Source organism: Varroa destructor, unplaced genomic scaffold, assembly GCF_002443255.2.
Source record: "Varroa destructor unplaced genomic scaffold, Vdes_3.0 BEIS01000005.1, whole genome shotgun sequence".
NCBI classification, from domain to species: domain Eukaryota; kingdom Metazoa; phylum Arthropoda; class Arachnida; order Mesostigmata; family Varroidae; genus Varroa; species Varroa destructor.
In genome coordinates, this window is record NW_019211458.1 from 37,834,266 (window position 1) to 37,853,493 (window position 19,228).

The following is a 19,228-nucleotide window of genomic DNA, read 5'->3' on the forward strand; positions in this document are numbered from 1 at the left end:
TCACGGTTGGCTTTTTGCCACCCTGGACAATCGCTCTTATCTTTGAGGCCGCATAAAATACTTTCACATAGCTGCTACTTCGCATCACCGACCTCTCCACTGAGTGTAAAGATCCATAATCGGTTGCTAGATGTACAAGTGACCTCTGCAAGGCCAAAAACAAAACATATACATGTTAAGACATATAATTAGCAGGCGTATCTTGACTAATTAAAATACATATTTAATAAAAGCGAAACTGCTATTGCGTAGTTAGCAAAAAAAAAAATGGTAAACTATAATTACCACATTCATTAAATAGAATGGATTCTTTTACACTTAACATCACTGTACTATGGCAGGGGTTTAGTGAACCGCCACTTCGTATAGCGCTATGAATTTCATTGAAGTCGTGCTGATGCCTTGCGGATACCCTCTTTGTACATATATTTCTGACTTTTCGCCCGATGGCGAATGTATATATGATAAAATGTATATCAGGGCACCCGAAGACGCTCAATGAAGGGCATCATCCAGGATAGTACCATATTTTCAATCGACGATTTTTTACTGCTTTTGTAAGTATCAAGTGAAATATACGAGTCTGCCTCGCTTGATGCGGGCTTTGTCGTCGGCGTTGTTGTTCTTGACAAATTTTATGCGTTTCCAACGAGTCGGACAAACGGAAAAGGTCATTCCGCCAAACGTTTTGTTAGCAGTGACCACTTTGGTAATTACTATGAAATACGGACGTTCGTCACGTCTCATTCTATGTCGCATGAACATCTACTTACTCAATCACCATAAGGCGGCTTTTCCTTTACTTCTAGTCACAGAGAAGTACTAACAGCGCGATTAGCAATTTGTGCGATCGCCGGTAGAACATAGAAGATCAAGGCTTAATTAAGTCCAACACCTTTTTTTGATGATGATGTTAATGGTAAAAGGTATAACAGGGAGCGGGCGACAGCCGCCTACCGGTGGCAACGAGTATCGTCGCCTTCGGGTCAAACGAACTTACACAATTCGACGTTGGTATACACGCGTTTATGTTTAGAGATGGCGGTACTGTCACCTGCTTCAGGGGGATTTGTACACATCCGTAATATATCCATATACTATATACGGCTAAATAAATGTAGTCGCCGTATATATCCCGGGTATATTCAGGGTGTGATGACAGAGCCCTCTAGCGGTTCCGTATATTCCATAATCATGATGACGACGCTGGTAATGCGGTTGCGTCCCACAGACGCGTTCGATGTTTACCCATTGATTCATACTGATGGCTGGCAGGCAGGCAGGCAGGCAAGGGAGCAAGCTCCATTTTTATTGTGGACGTGGCTACCGACGCATAGTCGCCTTTACCGTCGTCGTGGTAAAACATTCGATCTGCTTGTCAATTTGAGCGGTAACACACGTTGCCTTGCCGCCTCGCGCACGCCGAATCATCGTGAGACGGCGGCGGCGGCATCGGTTGCAGTGCCGTCACCAATATAGGAGAACATATTAGGTTGTTTCAGTAATACCACGATGGAATACGCGTCCGCGAGCTCAATGCACGCACAGGCACATGCATAGTCATACATACGCATGTACACCAACGTATAGCTTCTCCTCACATATACAGATATCTGCGATGTATAACATCTATGTGTATTTAATGCAAACATATATCAAAGTTTTCTTCGTAGACATGCGCCATCCACGTGGCGTCTTCGGTACGATATGGCTGAGATTGCCGCCTCACTACGGCAGTGAAAGCCATTCAACTGAAGTGAAGTGAAGTGCAGATATGGGCGACGATGACGACGATACTGCTGGCTTCGCTTATCTAGCAGTCGTAATAGTGCCACTATTATAGGAGGAAAACCTTGACTGGCATTTATTAAGCTTATTCCGGCTTCGCTGGACAGCCGCCTAGACACTACACACAGATATGTAAATAGCTTTTTCTTGTTTGCAGCAAACATCGAAAACGTGCTTTAGTTGCGCATGGGAATACGCAACTACTTCTTTAACTGATAACGATCGACAACAGATCTGTCAATCTCTATATACCAGCACCCTTTGACGCTGAGATGGCACCAAACTAAACAAGTAGAAGTGCCATGACGTTATCGTTTAATATAATTTGCTCGTAACACTTGCACCGGATTATCCTGCTGCTTATGTTCACTTCAGTATGAATAGAATATCAGACGTTTGTCTCTCTCAGAGATGTTTTCGTTGTAGACACGTGATAACTTGTTAGCAGATCATTGGTCATGGTGGTCTCCTTTAGTTCTATTCAACCGTACAATTTCTATCGTCGTAAGTGAACATTTCCCCCATATGTTTTCGAGCCCATCGTCGTTAGCGTCATTTCGCTCTTCTCTAATTGAAGCTAACGAGGAGAAGGGGTGCGGCTCTTCTTGTTAACTTTTTTTGTTTTTCTGTACTTTTCCCCTCAGCAGCAGCGGAGAAAGTTTAATACGCGTGTTCCCTGTGTTGTCAAAATTGTGTTCGTGCACCCTCAAGACTCGAGAAGGCAAACTCCAATTTCTGTACCCGTGCGTCTGTGTCTACGTCTAAATCAGCTTTTGGCCTGGACTAGTTGGACCGTCGACGCTTGCTCATTGCAACAGTGTCCGAGATCTGCAAAGCGGACAGAAGCAATGAAACAATGATGACGACGACGAAGAAAAGAAAAGATTTTGGATATTCGTTTTGGCTTGGGCCAAGCAAGGTGAAGCTAGAAGCGGTCGTAGCTTTGTCGATCAGAGAAAACCCCGAAGGTTATGTTGAGCTTGTGGTTGCAGATATGTGCATTGTATATTGCGACGGCGGGAGTCGGCGTATCAGCAGCCCTAGTACGACAACAGCAATGAAGCCGACAACACTCGAATAAGGACACCAGATAAAATATTGACACTAGTCGTGATGATGACCTCGGCGGCTTACTGAGGAGGATTACGATTCTGTTAATACTAACCAACAACTTCCTAAAATGTCAACAAAACGTGCCGCTGGCGTCATAGAGCATTATAAATAGTGAATATATGTATAGATATACAGATACATTCAATTAACTCGTTGATCTCAGGATGTGCTTCCGGAGATCAGAGAGAGAGAGAGAGCAGAGGCGAGGAATCTTGTTATTCTGGCGCAGGCCATTAAGTCGACGCCAAAAATGATGATAATAATAGACTCTACTCTCTGCTTATTATACTCTAGTATGTATTCGTTGACGAAATAACACGTTTTTCGACGTTATTTATGTGATTCTGTTTGTAGTTATTACTAATAAGTGTCAGTTTGACCCGTTCGCATGTCAAGAGGCACCGAGAGACTTGCAAGGTATTCGTTCCAGCCGTTGTTTTGTCATCAGCAAAACGGTAGCGGCTCGCCTGATAAAACAGTCGCGTGCGGCACCGAATTACGTCGCCAACCAAAACTACAATAGATGAGAGCAGGAGAAGCTGATAGCGGCTTTTGCTGAAAGGCGCAAACACTGTTTTACAGTTTCGGCCTTCGGAAGTAAGCCTGTTCATGACCTGACAACGCCGTAGCGTCTGTGGCCATACAAACGTAAGGACCTCGGTAATGAGGGCACGCGTACACGGAGAGCAGACATTTAGAAGTGAGGAACTAATTGCTTTAATACGATAAATGCACCAGGCCACACACTTTGCGCTTCGATGGACCCCGTTATCATATCGCACATTACGAGGTCACACATCGCCCTCGATGAGGGTAGTGTCGAAGGCAGTCAGTTATCTTGATCTGAGCGCACGCTTGACGTAGCTAAAATTGTTTCACTTTCAAATATCCATTAGCTAATAGATATCTTCTGTTGCTATTTCGTTCCGGCCATTGCGTAGCAACATAAGTCAATGATTCTGTGTTGATGCAAGCGACACTGGGCATGCGTCTATTAGAGGCGATGGCATCGCTCATCGATGATTTTTTCGTCAGCGGCACTAGCAAAAACAATGGAGCGAGATAAAACAAAAATCAAGTTAATACAATGAAACGAATCGTTAGATCGAGACGGTGGTGAGCAGCTTCAAGATCTCGATGAAGAAGGAGTTTTACCGTTGTGGCCAGCCATCACCTAGCGATAATATCTCCCGTCAGATGCAGTGTTTCCCGGTAAACGGTAATAATACTAAAGTATGTTTCTGCTCGCACACAATCACCCTAGGATTAGAAAAAATGTTTGCAGTCGTCCGATTGTCGTTGTCAGAAGGTTTCAGTTTTGCATCCTGTTATCGTGCATTTGCATTAACGGATAGGCTAAACATCACCTTCGACTGCTTGAGTCGCGTCGTTGATGAACGTGCTGCATAACGTGTAATAACTAACTTTCTTTTTCACCCTTACCAGCGGGTAACTTCGCCCTTAAAAAGACGCCTTCAAGTCACGTCAATAATTAACATACAATACTAACTTCAAGATACATATCTAGCAGAAATTTACCTATGTAATTACATTCAATACAGATTAGGTAATTAGTAAAGCTTCACAAAATGAATATTGTATGTACACAAGTTCGTATAGCGCAGTACCCCGACATATACGTTCAATTCTATTCTTAGTTACATTCGAATACATTAAGCCGTGTACATGGTGTGTCGGAAAATGTCGTGAAATATAATCATACGGCCACATATAAATAGCTTCTCGTAGTCCCTCCTCATTCTTTTGACCTTTTTCGACGTCACTGGTCGGCCTGCCTCGTTTCGTACCGTTATTATAGGGCGTCGTTGTACTACCGCAGCTGGAGCAGCGCTACGGGTCCGAAGCAAGAAATCGCCGAAGATAGCCGAAACCTAGTCTTCCTTCGACTGCTGCTGTCACTGAGGTAACGAAGTAGCCGCTTGATTGCCTGCCTTCTCGGTCGTGCGCCGTGGTAAAAGAGGTAGCGTGATAACAGCACCGCTGGCCACGTGTCGTTCGCACCGGCCACGCCGCTGCTGCTGCACCAGAAAGTAGGCGGAATGAAGTTTATTTTCTTGGATTCAATCGTTCGTCTAAATAAGCTGAGATGTTTCTGTTCGGGTGACACTGACATTAACCCCGAGGAAGCTGGCGCTAGGCAGGGTAAAGGGGTCGGACCACAGCGGAAGGGGATCCAGAAAAAAGTCTGTTGTCACTGGATGAAGTGACAGAGATTCGCTTGGAATTAGGCGATTGCAAGGGAACACCAGTAAAGGGTATTTAATTATCTCGTTTTCGTTTTGTCGTCCTGACGCTACAACCTGCACTACGATGCAGCCACTACTACCGCCTACTTGTTGTCCCTGCTGCTGTAGGCTATTGATAGTGTATTGGAGGTACTGATTTTGGGTTTGTGCAAACAGAGCTAGTATCGGCATGGGGTCGGGGGGTGTTCAAATGCGGGCGGCTGCAGATGATCTCGATGTCGTTGATTCAGTCCGTGTGCGCGAGTGCGTGTACTGCTACCTCGGAAGGAGTTAAAGCAGCGGCACGTTGGGATTGTGGAATAATCGGCTTTAGCCAATCCGTCCGCCGAGCGGCCCTGCTACCGAGTGAACGGGCGAGTTAGCTGTCCAGCCAACACTGCGGCTCGCGACGAAACACACGACCAGCCAGCTCGAATTTTCTGGCCCTGACAGCCAAAATCCCATAAATGCGATACAGTGGGTTGCTAGTATATCACTACGGCCTTCGATGCTTTCTCCTTAGCGCAGTATTAATAACGACAACAGCAGCAGCAATGAGTTTACGTCAACAGCGATCCCAAGAGTTATATCACGTGGCGAAATGTAAAAATGGAAAAAAAATACAAAAAACTATATACAGTATTAATCGTTGCGGTATCTGGAGACAGGGGTATCTATTGAGACACTTGCAAGAGTCTCACTACGTTAATCCTAAAAAGGAAAGCTCCACACAACTTTTAGATATGTCCAATGAAAAATGTAACCGATTTCCCTAGAGAGGCAGGTAACCGAGAAGCAACGATATCAGCCATACGGAGACGATTAACAAACATAAAAAGTGAAGAGCTGTTGAGTTACCTAATCGAGCTCGTGGGTCCAAGTGAAACTCGACTATTACGTCTTAGAAAAGTGTCATTTTAGGTAATGAACATCAAGGTCACAGCTTATTGTCTCTGTTGTAAGTCTTTGTTATTATCTTTAGATTTCTTAGCTACATATATATCATTTTTCCAAATTAGCTTCAACTATACAATTGCATGCGCACTTGTAAAGTCTAGCCTCTAGTAAATTGGCAAAACTTGAACGAACAAGTTGAACTTGAACCTGGTTGTACTGTATGCAATTCAGCCATTCTTAAGTGATTACTGTGTTATCCAATCCCGCCGTCTTGCTTGTTCGGTTTGCCCTGTAAAACGTGGTCATTTATTTACCGCAGGCGAACTCTCGTGGCCGTCGCACAGCATCTCGGCAGATCTCAGCACCCTCTTACGTTTGACCTCCCGCATACGATATCTGACACTACAATAGCAAAATGTTGAATACTCATTAGCTCTGTCCTAGTGCCAATAATGGCCTAGCCGAGGGACAAACTGGCCTGTATCTTTTTCCCTTTTTCCTTTTTTTCAACGCCAATCCCTTCCATCCGGTCTTGAAAAGCCTAGTGCACAAACTTACGATGGCAGGTGCGTTCCCCGTGCTTAAGCCTTCTGCTACATCGACGCTACGTAACAGCAATAAGGACGATAGCGACAATGGCAGCAAAAAGGAAGGACATTTGTCATAGGCCGAAAAAACAAAAACACGATGCTCAGAAGCGAAAGTGGTCCGTACCGTCGAAAGACCGCGTGAACGAACCAGTAGAACAATCGTAGACATAATGGTAGCTCTTCCTGCTGCATCAGTTGTCGAGGAGAGAAACGAGAGGCACAAAAAAGACGTTTTTTCTATTGACATCTTTTTTTTTTTGTTTGTGAAAGCTATATTCGCATGCGTTAATTTTCGAACAGCACTTCGTAGGTTTCATTTTTTTTTTATTTATTCCGTAAATTACGAAGTCTGCTCCGCTCTGTTATAACCAGCCTGGGTATGCGTCGGGATCTGCTTGATATCGTCAGGTTTCTCCTTAATTTGGACAACGGAAACGAATTGGCGAAAAAACTTTATATGGAACCAGGGGTACGAGGGTGTTACAGATACAACAGGGAAAGGAAAGCGAATCGATATATTGATATCGGTGTCGTCTTGCTCGCTTATCAGCTTCGGCTGTAGCCGGTAGCTGCGGCAAATTTGTTGGTGGACGCAGCCAAATTTAGAGCCACTTAGCTAGTACTGCTTCAGTCAGCCAGTAGGAACAACAGATATGAATGGCGGGTTTAGAGTGCTACAGCGGAGTGTTGCTTTGGCCGCCAGCGGCGCTGCCATTACCGCCGCTGCTATCACTTACACGGCATCCGAATGGATCATCCATAGTTGCAATAAAGGCCGCTCAGAAAGAAGTACAAAGGACTAGAAGTCGGAGAAGCCAGCGTAGCAACAATGGCTGCTCCAGCGTAAAGAGCTCCTGTTAGTGGTAGCGTCTACCGCCGATTCTGCCGTCGGCTTAAATCAGTTATCGGATGAAGCAAGACCAGCGGTTGAAGCAGTGGCAACGGCACTATAACTATGATTCTACCCAGTGTAGCTGGCGTACTCCGGCGTCCCCGTAATCGATTGCCTTTCTCTTGTAACTCCTTTTTCGGGGCTCAACATTGGTTCAGTCTGGCAACTTCGTGCTGCCCCCACACGCTGCTGAAGCTGTTGCCGTTACAATCGTTGAGACTGCTCGTGTGCCGCGTCCCGACGTCTCAGTGTACACAACGGCATAAACGGCTACGAGCAGCGTTCGACCACCACCAGCTGTAACGCCGAGCTAGGACTGCTTCGCCCAATGAGTACTAAGGCCAAAGTAAAGAGCGTTCTGATATACAGACAAGTGGCCGACGCCAAAGAAGATAGCGCGAGAATTCAAAGAAATGTTAGAGTGCAGGACGGCACCAGCTGATAACAGCTGTTGCTGCCGAGTTTTATTTAATGTTGCCGCTTAGTACTGGTTGTCACTCCATAAAAGAATCGGTCGGTTGCCAAAGAGGTTATCCAGCGACGGACAAAGGAACGGACCTATTTGCGTGGGTGACGCGGAACAAACGGACGAACGAAATAAAATCTGTCGTTGACCCTGTAGAGAGCCTAATATCATTCAGCCTCAATTGGCTTGCTTAAATAGACTCGATAAAGGCAACAATCAGAGGGCGTCCAACAAGATCGAATTTCCGAGAATGGTGTTTCATTGAATAGCAAGGACGATTGTTTACAATTGACAATAACAAAGTTCAATGTTAACGTGCATCATTGAGCATATTTTTGAAAATCGTTTCGCAACAGTTACTTAACGTGGCATGCCTGTACCTGTACGTTGACGTCCTTAGAAAGTTCTGCATCAGTGGGAGTTAATTAAATAATGAGCAAAAATGGATGAACGAACGCCAGCGCCCCCAGGGGTTTTCATACTGCTGCTCAAGCTGTTTCCCTGTCGAGATTTCATGGAGCTGCACGTGACTATTGTGTGTGCGGTTGTGTGTACGCGTAAGCAAGCTCTAGTTCAAGTGAGGAACTTTCCTTTTTGTTGTTGTTGTTGTTGTTGTTGTTCATAGTCTAAGAGTTATACAGAGGGGGCGGAGGAGGGCAAGGGGCCGACCGTGATGAGTGCTTGCTTTGTGCAATTTCCTACTGCTTATGGCAATATATGGCCGTCCCGAAGCCGCAGGCAAGAACCAAACTCGCTACGAAGAGGACACCGTTTGCGAGAGACGAGCCCAGAGAATCGGAATGATAGGCATGATATAGCACATATTTGCGAAAACGGACGAACGAGTGAGGCAGTAAGAAAAGAGAAAGAAAGACGGTGAGTGAACAAGCCTATTAATAAATGACTTTCCTCCATCGTACCCCCGCCATGTCGCTGCGTGCAGTTACCTTTGCCAAGGCTACCTGAACACTACGTTTCTATCTACCACCGCCGCCGTCATCGTCATCGTCATCGTCATCGTCACGTGCTGCTACGAGTACTTTTCGGATGTAATGCTGCGACGCTGCAGTTCACTCAGTGGAATTCTTCCTGATTCTGTTCGCTCCGTATCAGTGAGGGACCGTTATACATGAAATTTGTAGATATATGCGGACGTTACGAGAAAGGCTCCTCGTCTGGGTGAAGAAGAAAGCTGGTTATAGTAGCGTGTTGGGGAGGCAGCTCCCGACTGAGCTCAGCAGAAATCGGCAAGGTTGATACACAAGGCTGACAGATGTTTCATGCACAAGTCTACAACGAGAACCAAGGAAAATAATAGAATTAGTATGAGTTTTTATGATTCTACTCTGTATAGTGGAGTTCTCTTGCTTCGAATGCTTTTTACACTTGGTAGACGTCATGTTTGTAATGGCGCTGCGCACGTTATCTTCACGAAACCGTTTGTCACTTACATTCAGTATGGATTAGAACGTGTATGTTTACGATGGTTATGAATTAAACTATATGAAGTATACCTTCTCTATGTCTATATGAAATGCATACATATATATCACAGTAAAGCCGCGGCTTTGTTTAGTTTAGCAGCATTCGTTATACGATTTATATATAGGTTTTCGTATGATTGATGTTAACGGGCCAATACTTTTATACGCCTAGTTTTTGTGCTGCGACAAGCATCCACGCTCACCTGATCACTTCCGCAGACCGCACATATTTATATACATGCGTACGCCCACCTAATATGATTGTTTCCCTTGTCATTCGTTGTTAGGACAGCATCCCAGTGATAGCAATGTGCTTAGCTCAAATAGTGCGACCTAGCGCTGGCTGGCCTCCTGCCTCTCTCAATGACGCGTTGCCTCACGACCGTGTCAAGGTCACCCCGATTAACGGAGCGTTATTATTACTACCACGACCAATGGAACTACCATTACGGCCACGAGCGTTCTCTGGCTTTTCGTCATCGTCGTGCTATCTACAGCCGGCTTTAATTGGAGTAGTTCAATATGTTACCCTGTCATATGATTATGAAATGTGCCGTTCGTGATACGTATGCGTGTTCTGTGTGTGTGAGCCTCTCTGTGTTTACGATTGCTTCGGCTGGGGTGCGGTTTGCGATGATAAACCAGTATATTATTCGGGGGGAGGGGGGCATACGTCAGAAACCTCTTTGGTATTTGTACGCCTAGTTCTTTTGCACAGGTGACTATCTGATGTCTGGCAGTTGTCTATGAAACGTTTTAACTAGGAAATGCTCACGACTTCTATGTCGCGTACTTGCCGTCGGCGTTAGTTCAGACCGTCCGCGCGGTATTTGTACCGGCTACGAATCCATCATCCTTTTGAGATGTATAAGTAAACATGTTATCACTGCATCGTCACGAGCACGCTCATTTTTTCACTCTGTTGAAATCAGTAAACAATTGTGTATACATTGTTGAGTAATATTTCTGTCAAGTTCGTTCAGTTTGCATTATACTAACTATCATTTGAACGGATTTAACGCTCTAAATTTTAATAAATAAAAGAAAGGCCACGCAATCAAGGGCTTGGCGTCAACTATCTGACATGTGAAGTACGGCAGCGCATTAGCGGGCACGACACCCATATAGGTATAATCGGCAGACAAGCGACCTCTACCTTCGTACCAAGGCATCGCAATCATCGAAAACGCTCGCTTGTCTCATTGCCAACTACTACGATGCTTGTCATCTGGCCGCCCGATACCTATATACATGTATATATATAACCCGCTTTTATGCCTTATCTCCGACTTCACTTGAGTAATTTCAGCTTGTTCGATGACCCGGCTATGCCCCCTCATCGGGCTTCGATGACTTCATTCGAAAGTACTGTGTTGCCCATTCATCTGACGATGTAAAGCGCCAACGACAAAAGCCTTCGAGACTTAATCGGTTGCTTGATCTCTATGGCTTCATTGCTGAAAGACCTAAATGGGCAGATTAACAGTTACGAGAAAAGCGGAGCACATGCTCCTACCTTCGGTATCAGATCTGTTCTGTACGGATATTGTATCGCTTTACGGCGGAAGATGTGTCTATTCGTTTCTCTCTGGGCTTTGTTACGTGTACCATGTTTTTCATTTGATGTATCAAACGGGTAACTAGTTATGCGTTGATGACGATCTGCTTTTAAAATCAGCTTGCAGTGAAATATATAGATGTGTGCATAGTATAATAAAATCTGACTTCACGAAGTAATATTCTTTCATTGTTTTTGTTTCAGGTAAGCTCTACGGCATCCATGAACGAGGCGCTGCACACTTCAAAACCGAAAAGCTTCGTTTATCAACTTGTGCCTTACTTTCCTTTCGTTATTCTCGTTATTCAATTTGTTCTTTTACCTCCTGTTTGACCTTGAAAGTATCCGTTTTGTCATGCTGTTTTAGTTGTTGTCAATGATGTTATTGTTGTTGGTAAGTTAGCCCCTTGGCACTAACACTTGGCGGCATCACTCGGCTCCACCAACAACATCCGATGCCACTGAGGACGTAGTGGCAGCTCGAAGACGGACGGCCCATTTCGCCTTGTTGCCGCCCTAAAAGCCGGCCTCTGTTAACGCTCTCTGTCAACCACCCACTGAGATGGCACAGAAGCCGACTCAGTGGACGTTCTCCATTTGTCTCAACGTAATAGTGTCGCGACGCGCTGGTCGAGCATTATCTTCATCTATTACCCACCTTGCTCGAATTTTCCTTCTTTTTTTTTTGCCCTTCAGGCTCGACTCAACATAGATCGTCTATTTTCAAAACTGGATTATGTCATCTGACGCAGCTGACTGTGGTTACAATAAATGTTCATCCATGTACCTATTAATATCGTTATTCGAACCATATGCGTTCAATAACTATTAGCGATTATAATTGGTAATAGTATTGTCATACACCTTACTTTACGAGCCTTTTTTTTTGATCCCAGAAGGCGTTTCAGGCACATGACATTATATTATACATATATAGACATAAGAAAAATGCAAGGTGGATTATCTATATTGAAGATTTCTTTATAGCAACTACAGTCGTTCGTCTGTGCATCTGTTCAGCTTTCTAGGCAAAATAAGCTAGCGCATGAGGTAGGACGAATTGCCAACACATCTCCAATAGTTAACAACATAGCCTATCGCAACGTGAACATGCATATATGGGGATGCTTTGTTTCAGATAGTAGGCAACCAGGGATCCCCCTGGTTGCCTACTATCTGGGGAAAACGGGACAAGCAGTGTTTTTAGGCAAACGCAGCCGTCCATAGCCTTACCGGGTAATGTATATTTTTGTTCCTAGCTTCGTCGATCCGCAACGCAAATTGTACGTTGTAATTACTGATCTCAAGGCATACGAAACCGTTGTAGGCATTCCGTCGCTGTTTTTGGTGCCTTTAGATTACGTTATCTACAGTGCGAAGCAGTTCCGAATGGCCGATCACCTCGTCCTTGAATACGAATGATGGCCCAATATATAAAGTCTACGGAACGGCCATTGGAGCCATTTGCTGTAACGGGCCGATTTCACAGCAAGAACTGCTCGCTAGAGTGCGGGTTCGAGGCTAGGTTTCTTACCGCATACAGCTGTGCTGTCAGCTAGCGTTAAATATCCATCGATTGTTAATCGCTATAGGATCGTACCGGATCAAACTGAAACTGTCCGCCGATGTAGCGCAGCTATTGCTAAAAATACTACCTGCGCCTGCTTGCTTATACGATTAACACGAGAAGAAGCCAGTACGGAAACATAGTCCCCTGAATTGCCAATGACGACTGCGATAGACACGCCATTATCGAAATCAATACCTCGTCCCATTTTCGCGTTGCTACTTCACCAATACACCGCCACTTCTCCCGACACTCGAGGAGTCTCAACGTTATCCGTAATGGCAGAAGCTCACACCTTGTTGAAAGATTGTTCGCCAATCGTTTCGCTTGCTCGGTGTCAACAGTAAAAAATGCTAAGGTCGCGTTCGATGTCGTCCGACAGCCGGCCGATTCTCCCTTCCTTTCACGTCAGATCCCAGCTTACCCCGAACATCAGGACCAATATCCTGTGTAGTATTTTCGTCCTCTCTTCGTTCTTCTTTTTCTCTTCTGCGTTATCGCCGTATATCCTTTCTAATACGCCCATGTTGTTATCCATGCAGTACTATCCACATACATATCTATCTGTCCTATGTTTCCCCCTAACAGCGTAACAAATAAATAAAGCTGACAGGATTCCATCCGTGTGTCTCCCGAGTCACAACTGCTGTGTTTCGTTTTCCGCCTCTACTTCAATTCGATGACCATTCAGACTGCGATCTTCACAGATCCATGGTACTGGCCCATTGATACTGAATAGCGCGGATTGCGTACAGCACCTTAGTTCTAGGTATCTGACTGGTCAATATGGACAACAGGTTGCCTCAAAGCCTTTAGGTCAAGTCAATAAGAAGCAAAATCGTTGTAAAAGGAGACAAGCAAAAGGACTCTGAGAAGATAGGAGAATAGTGCATATTCTGTTTCTGTTAGTTTTTCATTTCTCCGATTTTAATATTAGGACTCCAGCTTATGGTTCAGTTATTTTAATGGACGGTACTCTTCACACCTTTGTTAATACAGTTAGTATATACGTACTGCTAGCCATGTTGCATGGTTTACGCATATAATTCAATCGAACTTAGATTTACATAAAAAGCAAAACAGAGGTAAAACTATTAAATGGTTAGATGTGATAAGCAAAGCATTTAATAACGACTTTATAGAAGCATCGTCAGACTGGGGCCCAGAAACGTAATGAGTGGATCGTAATATTAAGCTCGACGGTACTGCTATGTCTGCGCAGTATTAACGCTATGGTGTCGCATACATATGTCGTTTTCACATTAGACAGTTGTTTCTGTTCCATGCAATGTAGAGATCGACAATGAGAGATAAACGTCCAGGTGTTTGAAGGGTTCTACTTTAGGACAATTTTAATTCCAACACATCGGGCACTGAAATATATAATTTTATTTTAAATATACCGGTCGTTCGTGTAAGTAGTCGCACGCTCTTTTGGCCAATCTCTTCGATTCGTTGGTCACCAATGCAACAGTTTCAAAAGCGGATTCAATAAACACTTTTAGCCTATCCAATTTTCAGTTGACTCTTACGCTTAATGATAAGGAGCAGTTTGTAGCGTTTGAAAATAACAATGATAAAAGTAGTAGCATAGTACCATTTTACGTATCTCGGTGCCCAGTTTTTTTGTGTTTATTCAAGAATTTCGTCATGACTGTTCGACTGAGCTATGCTTCTCTTAGCACTCCATTATAATGAGAGTTCAGCGTAGCACCCGCGTAGTTTTGGCCTTTGTAGGAACAACGACAGCGGCTCTGACGTGGGCGGGTTTGGCGTTACGAAAAAAAGTTCAGTTGCGGCGACGGCAAAGGCCGAAACGAAATCTCCCACGACCTACCGGGTAATCTTCTGCCATTTATGCCCCCCTACTGCCTGTTCAACCGGTCTTACCGCTTTCTCGAGTAGCGGTTGCTGCCGAGTATCTTTGCCGCTGCCGCCTCTGTTGCGCTATGGCTCTTGCCGCACAATACTGAAAAGGAGATCAGGATTAAACTTGGTTAGTAAATGAGCCAGCACTTCCGGACAAAGTCTTCGTCAACGCTAGCAGCAACGACAGCTGCACAGTCATTGCTGCAAAGAATAGAGTTGGAAGTGCGGAACAAACGCGAAATATCCAAAGTAGCATCATCTCAGTTGAACCTCGTGGTCTAGCGCAACAAGGCCTGGCTCAGGCTCCAACAAACGAGGTGTTTCCTTTGACTTATGCGGATGCCAAAAAAAAACTAACGGCAACCGCTAGTGCTGCTAGCACTATTACCATGAAAGCAAGCCAATGGCGGGAACAACGACGATAACTGCATGGGTCTTGGTAGAGACTTTTAAATAGCTTTTTGGTGCAGTACTGGGGACAGCACTTCTTAGCTTGCGTTCTCGTTCCTCCTTTGTGTTGAACTAAAGCTGTATAGTGTGTGCCTGCCGGCGTGTCAGGGAACTTTAACTGTAGACTCATCGGGGCCTTCATGCTGGCTAGGGCTCTCTGTTGAGTAAGGGTTGACAGCAGTCTCCATTATGGTTTTCTTCCGCTTGCATAATTTCGCCTGGACAACCTTTCCGGAGCTCAATTGTCGGGGAGACGCGCTTACAAGTCAGCACAGGACTCAGAACTAACTAAGCTCACTAGAAAACCGACTCCACCAACGACGTGAAGCGGGATACGACGTGGCTGGGCTACGCATAACGTGTGTGATTTCCTTACCGCAGTTCTTTAACCACTTTTGCGCCGACAATGAGAAGGGCATAACAACGACTCGGTGAGACAGATAGGGGGAACATGAATGTGTGGAAGTGCAAATAGGTTCTGTTGATCAACGTACATAGCGATATCGGCTTGTTCCGAGCTATCAATTATTGTGTTCCCATGTAGTGAACTGACACTGCTATTTTCCACTCGATATACCATTGAATTTGTTGTTTGTTTCATTCCACTTTTCTATCTATAATTTTATCTATATTAGCTGAAATGTTATCAGAATAATTACGTCGTCTCTTCCAATCAAACAGTCTCGCTTCATTTTATGCAACTTTTGGGAATGTATTTCTCTCTGGCGGCAGTGGGTTTGAAACAAAAATAGCAAGAAAGTTATGGAATTAGTTCATGACCTCTTTTCGGGTAGACATCTTCTCATATGAGTATTGAATTTATCGAGTCCCGGACCTGTTTCAATAGTGGCCTACAAGCACCTTTTTCCGTAATGTCTTTCATCCACTCTATATACTACGACTCTCCATGATAATAGAAGGTCAGGCGACTTCTGTATTCACCGTCTTTTTGTCTTTGCCTTCGCTTGTATACGTCATTGCTTTGTTTACCATTGGCCTTTTTAGCCGCTGATGTAAACCATCATAGACCTCCTGAAGTCTAGCTGTCTTTAGGAAATGTTACACTTCGCACCGCTCTAAGGCTGGTTTCCAAAGGGAGTTTGTAAATCATACGCATGAAAAAAATCCTACTCGAGGTGTAGTTAGGCAGAGAAAAAAGGAGAAATCGGCCACAAGCACCGACGGGCAGACAGATACTGACGTGAAGAGCCCTATTTCTCTACTAGTTGGTTCGTTCAAACAACAAACGTTTCGCCCGCCACTCCATCACTCAGCTCCTTTTGGATTGTTGTCTACTCTTGGTCTCGTTCTTCCACTTTCCGTCGGGGACTGAGTAAGCTCCGGCGTATACGATGGTAAGCGTGCGCGTCGACGTGTCTACCGTGTACGCCTGACTACTCACTCGAGCCCGTTCAGATACCCCCATGGCTCAGTTGGCCTGTCTGCATGTGAACTGATAGTGATAGTGCTAGTGCTCGTGTAGCCAGATGACCTTCTGTCTTTTATTGTCGGCGACTCTTTTGCCCTTTGTTGTGCCGTTGCCACTGCTATTGTTGCTCTTATTGATACCGCCGTTGTGTTCCTGGCAGTAGGACGGTCCCCTTTTCCTTATTTCTTCCTCATCTCAGGTTCGCACCCGGTATGTTCGCTGCCACTGATCGCTCTCTTCACTCTCTTTAACTCGGCCTTCCCCGTTCTCTGTCCATATCTTTCTCAATGTGCGTGTGCGTCTGTCACTCTGACCGTGTGCACTGCTTTGTTGACCTCTTCCCAGTATCATGTCCCATACTCTGGCGCTGTGCGCAACCCTAACCGGTAACTTCTATTACTATCGCTGCCGCCCCTCTGTTTCCGTGTGTCTTTCTCTTTTCCCTTCGGCTTTTGAGCCTTCCCCGTTTAATGTGACTTTTCCACTAGTAGACACATTAAGAGGTCGCTTTACATGCAGGCGTTATCACCCGAGAGAGAGAGAAGATAATTTTCCTCTTATTTTCTTGCAGCATTTACTGTAACATGCCTCGTCTGGCGTTACCTGCCAAACTATTGACGTCTCCGGCGCCTCTACAGCATGCGACCGTCCTACCCGGAAAGCTACACGCGCTTATTTCATTGACGATGCCGTTGCGGTCGTTTGACTTCTCCAACCAGTGTATACGGTCCTAGACGGAGCGGAGCAGAGAAGTGTGGAACGCTTTGGCTGTAAGGGCAGTCGTGGATATCTGCGCTGACACGTTTGTGGCGCAGGAGACATGGCATTGGAGGGTCCACTATACTAACGGTCTGCAAAATCGGTCACCATAGTATAGTTTATTTCATTAATATTCGTCATGGGGCAACTGATGTATTTTGATATGGCTTTACAAGCGTAGGTGAATGAGCACGTTACTTATTACCAGCTTCATGCAGCTGAGTAAATACTCGGCTGACATCACGCGAGAGACCATAGCACTTTCTAGTCGTTCTGTGTAATGTATATGTATATATTTTATTAGATTTTTGCAAATTTTCGACCTTTGGCCGCTATATAGATGGCGTCGCGTGGACGACAGCTTCAGCCTTATAGTCACTTCTCCCGCCGCGTTGGTTTGTCTTAAAAAACAAACATCCAGCGACTGTTGAAACACCGTGACTACATCGACATCGACAAAAACTGCATCGTATGCTCACTAGAGCCTGCGACGCAGATAGCGTTAATGCTCTGCAGAGACGAGTCGGCGACGCTGCCTATCTCGCTTTCCGTGGGTGAAAATAGAACGTACCGCCATTACTCGAGTATCAGTAGCATCAACTACATACATGGAGACATCCATCGGACACTGCTCCTCCCTCGGCCCTCGAATTATCAACAGCCGTTAACGGTCGTCGATCCGAGGTCGTTCCAATTGAGACTATCGCTATCCGTGGTACTGTCGCCGTTCAGGCCATCCACCTCGTCGAAGCGAAGCGTGGCATCAAATCACCGAACGTGGCCCACCTACGCGACCAGATATGTTACACAGATAATAGCGGTGGAGTATAAGCTTGGCTGTGGCGAGGACACGCACGATGGCTGAAGCAGATGTTTGCTGCTGCTGCTGCTGCCGCCGGTACTATGGCCTGCATATGCTAGTGGCTCGGCTTCTGCTATTAACGTATGAAAGGAATTGCCATTAAAAACAGATGGCGGTGGCCGTAATCTGCATTGCCGTGTAGGAGCGTTAAATTGCTTGAATGTTAGCAAATGAAACAATACCGCGATTAACTCAGGAACTTCTAGAGAGAGAGAGAGACGTGCTTTACCAGTGTCATATATATATACCTAATCTGTTCTATATCATCTGAGGTTGCTATTTAAAAGTTTCAGCTGAAACACCTGACCCTCAAAGTTTATGAGATCGTAAATCCAATATAATTTCGCAGACACGACTGTTCAACAAGGACGCTTTCACCGATTCCAGTTTGGGTAGCTATATTACTATCTAATAATCTAAGATCTGTCGCCGGCTTAAATGCGCTTTAGCTCAAGTGTTAAATTCGTCACAAGTGGTTGTTCAAAAACGGGTTCATCAAATGTAAATTTGTTAAGTAAATTGTATGCAACTACAAATCTAAATCGGCTCCAATATCGACTGACGCAATATCCAGCCTGATCGTACTTTCGGTGCTTCACACGGCGGCGTCGTGATAAAAACGTCCGACCATGCTGATGATGATAATAAAGCCTTGATGATTAAACCAAGTTGATTCTCTATTTACGTGCATTGGTCATAGTCTTCTCACGGTAGAACTATTTCTATATACCATCCACAGAAATGCAGAGGCTTGACGGCTGATGGCTGCCAGGCGAGTTAGCACTGCTTTATTTTTAGCCTTCTATGCCACGATGCGCGTGCGTTCGCAGAGGTAGCACAGTGGAGCATCGCTAACGAGAAGAGGCAGCTTATAAGAGTAAAGGGGCTGCCTTGTGTCGTGAGCTACGAAGCTTCGGGCTGTTGGTGTATTCACGGTAAAGTGCTACGCGCTGTAGGACACACAGCACATAGCAGTGCTTCCGAGGATCGCCATACAGAGAGAAGATTTTGGGCGGGCATGAATGTTGGCCTTTTCCCCTGCTACTGCTGTTGATGTTACAACGTGCAATCTTTTTCCAATTTTATATCAAGCGCTGATGGCAGAATCTTCTATAGAAACAGGCGCACCTTTGCGCCGCCTACGACGAGTGTTGCCTGCTCCTTAGCATTTACCACAGACTTTTACGGTGGCGCTGGCTGCTTCCGTTGGTGGTGGCTGGGGCCACCAAAGCCTTCTGCCCCGTGCACTCTGTTTGCA

At 45.2% G+C, this 19,228-nt stretch overlaps 1 protein-coding gene and 1 long non-coding RNA gene across 4 annotated transcripts in view; both read left to right on the plus strand.

Annotated features, from left to right (window-relative positions):
* LOC147755651 (uncharacterized) overlaps window positions 1-11,902 on the plus strand; it is a 29,721-nt gene extending 17,819 nt beyond the window's left edge. The window contains exon 3 of the long non-coding RNA XR_015327917.1: window positions 11,239-11,902. This is a non-coding gene — a long non-coding RNA (uncharacterized LOC147755651). The remainder of the gene's footprint in view (window positions 1-11,238) is intronic.
* The window catches only part of LOC111251588 (Krueppel-like factor 6), a 401,643-nt gene that overhangs the window by 66,416 nt on the left and 315,999 nt on the right, over window positions 1-19,228 (plus strand). The gene's annotated exons all lie outside the window — the stretch shown is intronic.